This window comes from Nomascus leucogenys, chromosome 5 (genome assembly GCF_006542625.1).
Source record: "Nomascus leucogenys isolate Asia chromosome 5, Asia_NLE_v1, whole genome shotgun sequence".
NCBI lineage: Eukaryota > Metazoa > Chordata > Mammalia > Primates > Hylobatidae > Nomascus > Nomascus leucogenys.
In genome coordinates, this window is record NC_044385.1 from 100,537,372 (window position 1) to 100,545,112 (window position 7,741).

The following is a 7,741-nucleotide window of genomic DNA, read 5'->3' on the forward strand; positions in this document are numbered from 1 at the left end:
TAAAAGGCAACTCTTTTAGCAATATGTATGCAACATTCAAGTGGGCAATTCATTATCATTATTACTTACATTAACAACTAATGTCCAAAACAGGCTTCTTGCAGGCTATGCAGTCATTGCCTGTAAAAGAAAACAGAATGGCCCTCAGTAGTTGAATTAATGTCTCCCAGAGGGGATTTCTCAACAGGAAATGGGAGATGTGTTGCCAAAGAATAAAGTCTGGTCATGAAAAATGATTGATGATGAGAATAGTCAAAACAATGTTAATAAATGACAAATAACAATACACTCATAAAGTGAAGAGAAACATTGCATTCCCATCTTTTCTTACTTACTGGGAAGATGAGTGTCTGTCCTTAAAACCATTATTCCTGCTGTCAAAATGCAGACATGGAATAATTCAAAAACTGTCACAAAGAACTTTACATATTGATGGTTTGATGTATGATGGGGTCAGAAATAAAGAAATAAAAGTCCAGAAAATAGGATTCTCCCTATGCCTTAATCTACCTTCACCCAGACGCCACATGCAGGTATGAGACAATAGAGATACTGAGGATTGTTAAGCAGGAGTAGCGAAATAGTAAAAGATGATCTGTTAAATTTTGCTAAGGTAGATTTGATATGCTGGAATAGCATATGAATTTGCTCAATATCATACAAATCAATACTAAATTTGGAGGAAAATTAGTAAGATCTATATAATACAAATAATGTTTGAATTTAAGAAAAAAGTAATAATTTTGTTTTACTGATTTACAGAAAGCAGCTGATGATCAGTGTCAATTCTCCCAATTTAATTTCTTGAAGCAGACAAGTTGATATATATTCTATAGATAAAGACGTAACTAGATAATTGGTTTAGGACCAGATTTTCTCTGCTGGAATTCAGAAGGTTCAGGAATCTTCAGCCCTGTTTTGCAGAGCTAGGAAATGAATTCATGTCTGTCTTAACACAAATCCTATGTGCTTTCTGTCTCACTGTGGCTCACATGCTAAAATCTCCTCCTATGATTCCATACAATATGCTATTTCACCTAGAGGGATTTTACAAACCATTTAAATGCAAACAGGGAGAATTCACCATTACTCCACTATCATGGATTGTGTGTTTATGTATCCCACTGCCAAATTCATATGTTGAAACCCTAACCCCCAACAGAATGGTATGAGGAGGTGAGCCCTTTGGGAGGTAACTAGGTCATGAGGATGGAACCCCTATGATGGAATTAGTGTTCTTATAAAAAGGCAAATAGAGTTAGCTCAATCAATTTCTACTATGTGAAGCTACAATGAAAAACTGGCAGTCTACATCCCAGAAGAGGGCCCTCACCAGAACTGAGCATGCTGGCACCCTGATCTTGGACTTCCAGCCACCAGGACTGTGAGAAATACATTTCTGCTGTTTATAAGTGACCCAGTTTATCATACTTTGTTACAGCATCCCGAACTAAGATACTAATTATTTAACTTGTTTAACTATAAAACAAACCATGGTATATGCCCCCAAAAACCTCTGATTTGCATCTAACTACAGGTTAGAATTCGGAAAATCTTATTATCTAAGGAAGGCTGCAGCTTCAATCAGAGGGTGAAAAAGAGGTGACATCAATATCCATAATGTAAAGCATCTCTTAAAACAGCCCCCAAAGAACACTTAAATGTTGATAATGAAGATCAAGAGCTGCAAGTAGCATACGGTTGTATAACTGTTATTCAAACTAGGCATGTAAGAAAAAACATGTGGTTAAACATTATTCCCAGTTGAGTCTAGGGGAAAAAGAACACACTAAAGGTACATATATACCTTTCTGGTTACCAAGGGGATGGTCTCTCTCCTCTTACCTCCTTGGATTAAAGGGTCTCTAAGATGTATTTAGCTTGTGAACCCCTATATTTAATTTCCATTTAGATTACACGGTGAACATTAATTATAGGTATACCTCCATTGTTTTCTACTTCACTTTATTGTGCTTCACAGACACTATGGCAACCCTGAACTAAGCAAGTCTATCAGCCCCATGTTTCCAATGTCATGTGCACACTTGTGTCAAATTTTGGTAATTCTTGCAATATTTTAAACTTTTAAAATTAATATTGTATCTATTATGGTGACCTGTGGTAAGTGATCTTTGATGTTACTATTATAATTGTTTTTGGGTATCAGGAACCCCACCCATATAAGATGGCAAAAACAGTAGGTAAATGTTGTGTGTGTTTTGACAGCTCCACTAACTGGCTATTACCACCTCTCTTCTTCTCTTTGCACCTTCCTATTCCCTAAGACACAATATTGAAATGAGACAAATGAAAAACTCTACAATGGCATATAGGTACTCAAGTAAAAGGAAGAGTGACTCATCTCTCACTTTAAATCAAAAGTTAGAAATAATTAAGCTTAATGAGAAAGGCACATTGAAAGCCAAGATAGGGCAAAAGCTAGATTTTTTTCACCAAATGGTTCACCAAGTTGTGAATATAAAAGAAAAGTTCTTGAAGGGAATTAAATGTGCTACTCTAGTGAACATATAAATGTTAAGAAAGCAAGACAGCTTTATTGCTGATATGAGAAAGTTTAGTTGTCTGGATAGAAGATCAAACCAGCACCAACATCCCCTTAAGCCAAAGCCTAATCCAGAGCAAGGCCCTAACTCTCTTCTATTCTGTGAAGGCTGAGAGAGGTGAGGAAGATGCAAAGGAGAAAAGCTTGAAGCTGGCAGAGGTTCATTCATGAAGCTTAGGGATAGAAACTATCGAAACTATCTTTATCACATAAAAATGCGAGATGGATCTATCACTTCAGTTCTGGTTACTTTGGCTCCACCTATCTCCTTGGTAGAGCCTGCTTCCTGTCCTACCACCTCTCTGCTCTGCTCTTGTTACTGAACTTCTTCCCCCCCAAAATCTGGCAGAAGTGACATTGCCTAAGCCCAAGCCAGCAGTGGCCTGGGGACCCAGTAAGTGTCCATGGGCTACCCTTCAAATGACAATATCTTATTCTTTGGTGATATAATGAGTGAACAGTTGGTCAAAGAACTGCAGTTAGGGGAAGAAACTGTCACTTTTCCTCAAGTAGCTGTTGCTAAAAGACCATTTATTACTGAAGAAAACATTGACACTTCCAGTGACCTAATGTTGGCTCAGATATTATAGATGGAATTTGGCAAAGAATATGATGCACAATTAGACATAAAGGAAAATTCAATAGAGATAGAAAAGTTTCCATGTCCTTTGAAAATTATTGAAAAGTGCATCCTGATGAAGACAGTGATAGCTCTGAAGATGAGGCTGACTGGCAGGATACTCATGATGATCTCTACTGACTAGCAAAACCAGTTCCCACTCCCAAAAATGGTTTTATTGGAAAAGGAAAAGGCATTGCCACCAAACATCATGAAGTAGTATGCTTGGAAAGAATCCAGCAAGAATGGAAAATTTTGTACCTGCATTTCAGGTAGAAGACAGAATGGATTTAAGAATACCAAACAAAGCTTTTGATGCTTCAAAACACCATGCCTACTCAGAAGAACAGCAAAGTGCCTGCCTCCACAAGAAAAAGGAGCATTCTATGGAAGAAACTGCAGTTGATCCTGAGACATGTTTTCTTATATAAAAATTGTCAACTCTGGAATGTTTGAGACAATCACTGACTATTAGTACAGGAGAGAAATCAACTGTCTTTCATGTATACAGAAAGAGCATGGAGGATGAAAAGAAATATAGTAAAGTTATACCTACAGAATGTGCCATCATGGTATTTACAACAACCCTTAATGAGTGGAAGAGTCATGACAAATAAGTTAAAGACGATCTTAGGTTTAAAGATCACTTCAGTAAACTAAGTCCACATAAGATTATCCACATGTGGGCAGAAAGCGAAATCCACAGTCTCACAAGAATGCAGAGAACTAGAATTCCTCGTCCAACAGTTATACAACTTGAGTGCATGAAATACATTTTAGTTATGTCTTTTATTGGCCATGATTATGTTCCAGCCCCTAAATTAAAAGAAGTAAAGTTCAGTAGTGAAGGAACGAAAGAAATCTACTAACAAATTCATCATTTGATGCAGCAGTTATGTAATGGATGTACACTTTTTCATACCAATCTCAGCAAGTATAACATACTTTGGCATGCTGCAAAGGTCTGGTTGTTTGACATCAGTTAGTCACAAGAACCAAATTGTCTTAATGGACTGGAATCACTGCTCCATGACTATAAAATGTCTCACACTTTTTCCAGAAAGGAGTAGTAAGGAAAGCCATTAATGAATGAGACCTCTTCAATGCTGCTTTAAACATCTCAGCAGATAATGAAGGGGATTTTTTTAGCTAAGACAGAAGCTTTGGAGAAAATGAATGAAGATCACATTCAGAAGAATGGAAAGAAAGCTGCTTCATGTCCCCCAGTATTGTATGGTGAATACCACCAATGCCTGCTGCTTTCAATGTAAACACAGAGGTGATTGCCAGTTGCCAATAGCAAACAAAGTTATAGTTGTACTCACAGTACCAAAACATGAGAGGTATACAGTGGTGTTTCCCTGCTTTTCCCCCTCCTTGTAACCCATGTGCCAAATGTGTGGAATTTTTAGCTCAGCATTGAGAAAATAAAATCTCACTACCTCTAAAAAAAAGCACAAGGTGAAGCAGCAAATGCTGATGTAGAAGCTATAGCAAATTAACTGGAAGATCTAAGATAATTGATGAACGTAGCTACACTAAAAAACAGATTTTCTATGTAGATGAAATAGCTGTCTATTGAGGAAAAAATGTCATCTTGGACTTTCATAGTTAGAGAAGTCAATGCCTGTCTTCAAAGCTTTAAAGGACAGACTGACTTTTTTATTAGAAGCTAATGCAGCTAGTGACTTACAGTTAAAGCCAATGCTCACTTACCATTTCTGAAGTACCAGGGCCTTTAAAAATTATACTAAATCTACTCTGCCTGTGCTCTAGAAATGGAAAAACAAAGCCTAGATGACAGGGCATCCTTTTACAGCAAGGTTAAATGAATATTCTAAGCCCATTGTTGAGACCTACTACTCAGAAAAAGACTTCTAGCCGCCTAAGACCTCTGTTGGAGATACACAAGGAGATTAAGGTTGTTTTCATGTCTGCTAACAGAACATCCACTCTGCTTCCCATGGATCAAGGAGTCATTTCAACTTTCAAATATATTATTTAAAAAATACATTTTGTAAGGCGATAGCTGCCATGGAAAATTATTCCTTTGACAGATCTGGGCAAAATAAATTGAAAAACCTCTGGAAAGGATTCACCATTCTAGCTGCCATTAAGAACCTTCATGGTTCATCAGAGGAGGTCAAAATATCAACTTTAATAGGAGTTTGGAAGAAATTAATTCCAATTCTCACGGATGAGTCCAAGGGGCTCAAGACTTCAGTGGAGGAAGTAACTGCAGATGTTGTTGAAATAGCAAGAGAACTAGAATTAGAAGTAGAGCCTGAAGATGTGACTGAATTGTTAACAATACTGTGATAAAACTTGAAGAGATGAGGAGTTTCTTCTAATGAATAAGCAAAAATAGTGGTTTCTTGAGATGGAATCTACTCCTGGTGAAGATGCTGTGAACATTGTTGAAATGAGAACTGATCTAAAATAGTCCATAAACCTAGATGAAAAATCAGTGGCAGGATTTGATAGGATTGACTCCAATTTTGAAAGAAGTTCTACTGCGGGTAAAATGCTATCAAACAGCATCACATGCTACCAAGAAATTTTTCATAAAATGAAGATCAATCGATGTGGCAAACTTCATTGTCTTATTCTGAGAAGTTGCCACAGCCATCCCAACCTCAGCAACCACCACCCTGATGAGTCAGCATCCATCAGCATAGAAATAAGACCTTCCACTAGCAAACAAGACTCACTGAAGGCTCAGATGATCATTAGCATTTTAAAGTATTTTGTAACTCAAGTAGGTACATTGTTTTTATAGACATAATGCTATTGCATACTTAAGACTATGGTATAAACATAAGTTTTATATGCACTAGGAAACCAAAAATTTATATGACTTATTTTATTATGGTGATCAGAAATTGAATCCACAGTATCTCCAAGGTATGCTTATAACTGTCTTCCCTCAGTTTACTGGAAATATGCTCTAGTATTTGTATTTATAGATGCTTATGAGCATGTACAATGAGGTTGTTTTAGATTTAGAGAACAGTATCAGGAAATCTGTGAATTGCAAAGCCACCTGTCAAAAAAGTTGCTTTTTAATTCATTTTAAAAATAAGAGTTTATGATGTAATTGCCTCAGTCTGTCCCCAGTTTATTGAACTGATGGACACAAGATGCTCTTTCTAAAGCGAGTCCATTTTTAAGATGTAGTCCACTCTCTTTAGAGACACAACAGCAAGAAAGCAACCCTGAAACATAGGTAGGGAATTCTGAGTTTAAAAATTGACTTTATTCCAAAAATCTAAAAAGCAGTTGTTTCAACTGACCGCTTTAAAAAAATACAACTGTGTACATAGCAATCATGTTGCTAAGATATCACACAAAATATACCCAACTATTAATATAGTGGCCGAAGACCTATGTCCTGAGAGCAGACCCAGTCACTCAGAGAGGACAGGAGGATGACAAAACAGAGCTTTTCTTCCTCATTGCTAATGGCAGGGATTATTTAAAAGAGTTTTGAAATTGTTTTCTCACTTCACTTTTTATACTGTTCTCTTGGCACATGGCACCCCTCTCCACTGACAACCACAAGCTCAGGGCCTTGTTGTTCTTCATTTCTCCTTCTGTATTTCCTATCCTCTTCTCCAGACTCACTCCCAGAAACCATTTACTTCATTTTCCTAAAACCACATTTCAGAATCTATTTGTGGGATGGCTCTTGGGTTGAAGTTAGAAAAAGACAATTAAACCCTGTGTCTGATATTCCTTTGGTAAGAAATTGTAATTGTCCTTTGCCTAAATCACATGATGATAATGAGGAATAAAATTTAAAATATAAACCATAGGAATGAATGGTGTCAACTAAGTTGCAAGCCAAATTCTAAGTATCATTTTGTTGTGCCAATTTACAAATGTGTGAAGAACTCACAGCCCATAACACTGTGATAATTCTATACATTTTAGCAAGCAGATAATAACCTTAATGAATCTAATTGGCACAATTTTAGGTAGTGTTATGAGCACAGGTGAAAAAGACGAATTTGGAAGAAATTTACTTTGTGCAAGGGATGAATCATCCAGACAGTAAGCTCCTCAGAGTCTGCCAATGTCAGGGTCCCAGAAGCTCGTCCTAACTTCTCAGTTTTATTTCTATCTTTCTTTTTTCCAAAATTACTTCTTATTTGCAATATGTATATTATACACATGTATACATAGTTCTTTTACACACATATCTTTTATAAATTAGAAGTTACTGAAATATATATAATCTAGTAAAAAAGTAATTTTGAAGGAGTACGTATGCATATGTAATACATGTATATAGTTTTATGGCAAGAACAAAGGAGACTTCATGTGTTTCTAGGGGAGTTTCTGTCAGTGGTTTCTGAGGAGGAAATGACAAGGGATAGCTGTTCATTAGTAAATGTCATCTGTCAATGGTAAGGAATGAATGGTCTTACCCAAGTGGTCACTCTGATTATAGTCTCTAGTATAGCCATACAAAAACATTAGTTCTGAAAAATAATTCAAGTCATTCTAGAAAATGATTCAGTCATTGAATCAAGTCAATTATTCAAGTCCGTAGTTTC

The 7,741-nt window shown here is 36.5% G+C and overlaps 1 pseudogene; it reads left to right on the top strand.

The window, feature by feature from the left end:
* Nucleotides 1-527: 527 nt before the first annotated feature.
* On the top strand, nt 528-4,453 carry LOC100579540 (annotated as a pseudogene).
* The last annotated feature ends 3,288 nt before the right edge of the window (nt 4,454-7,741 follow it).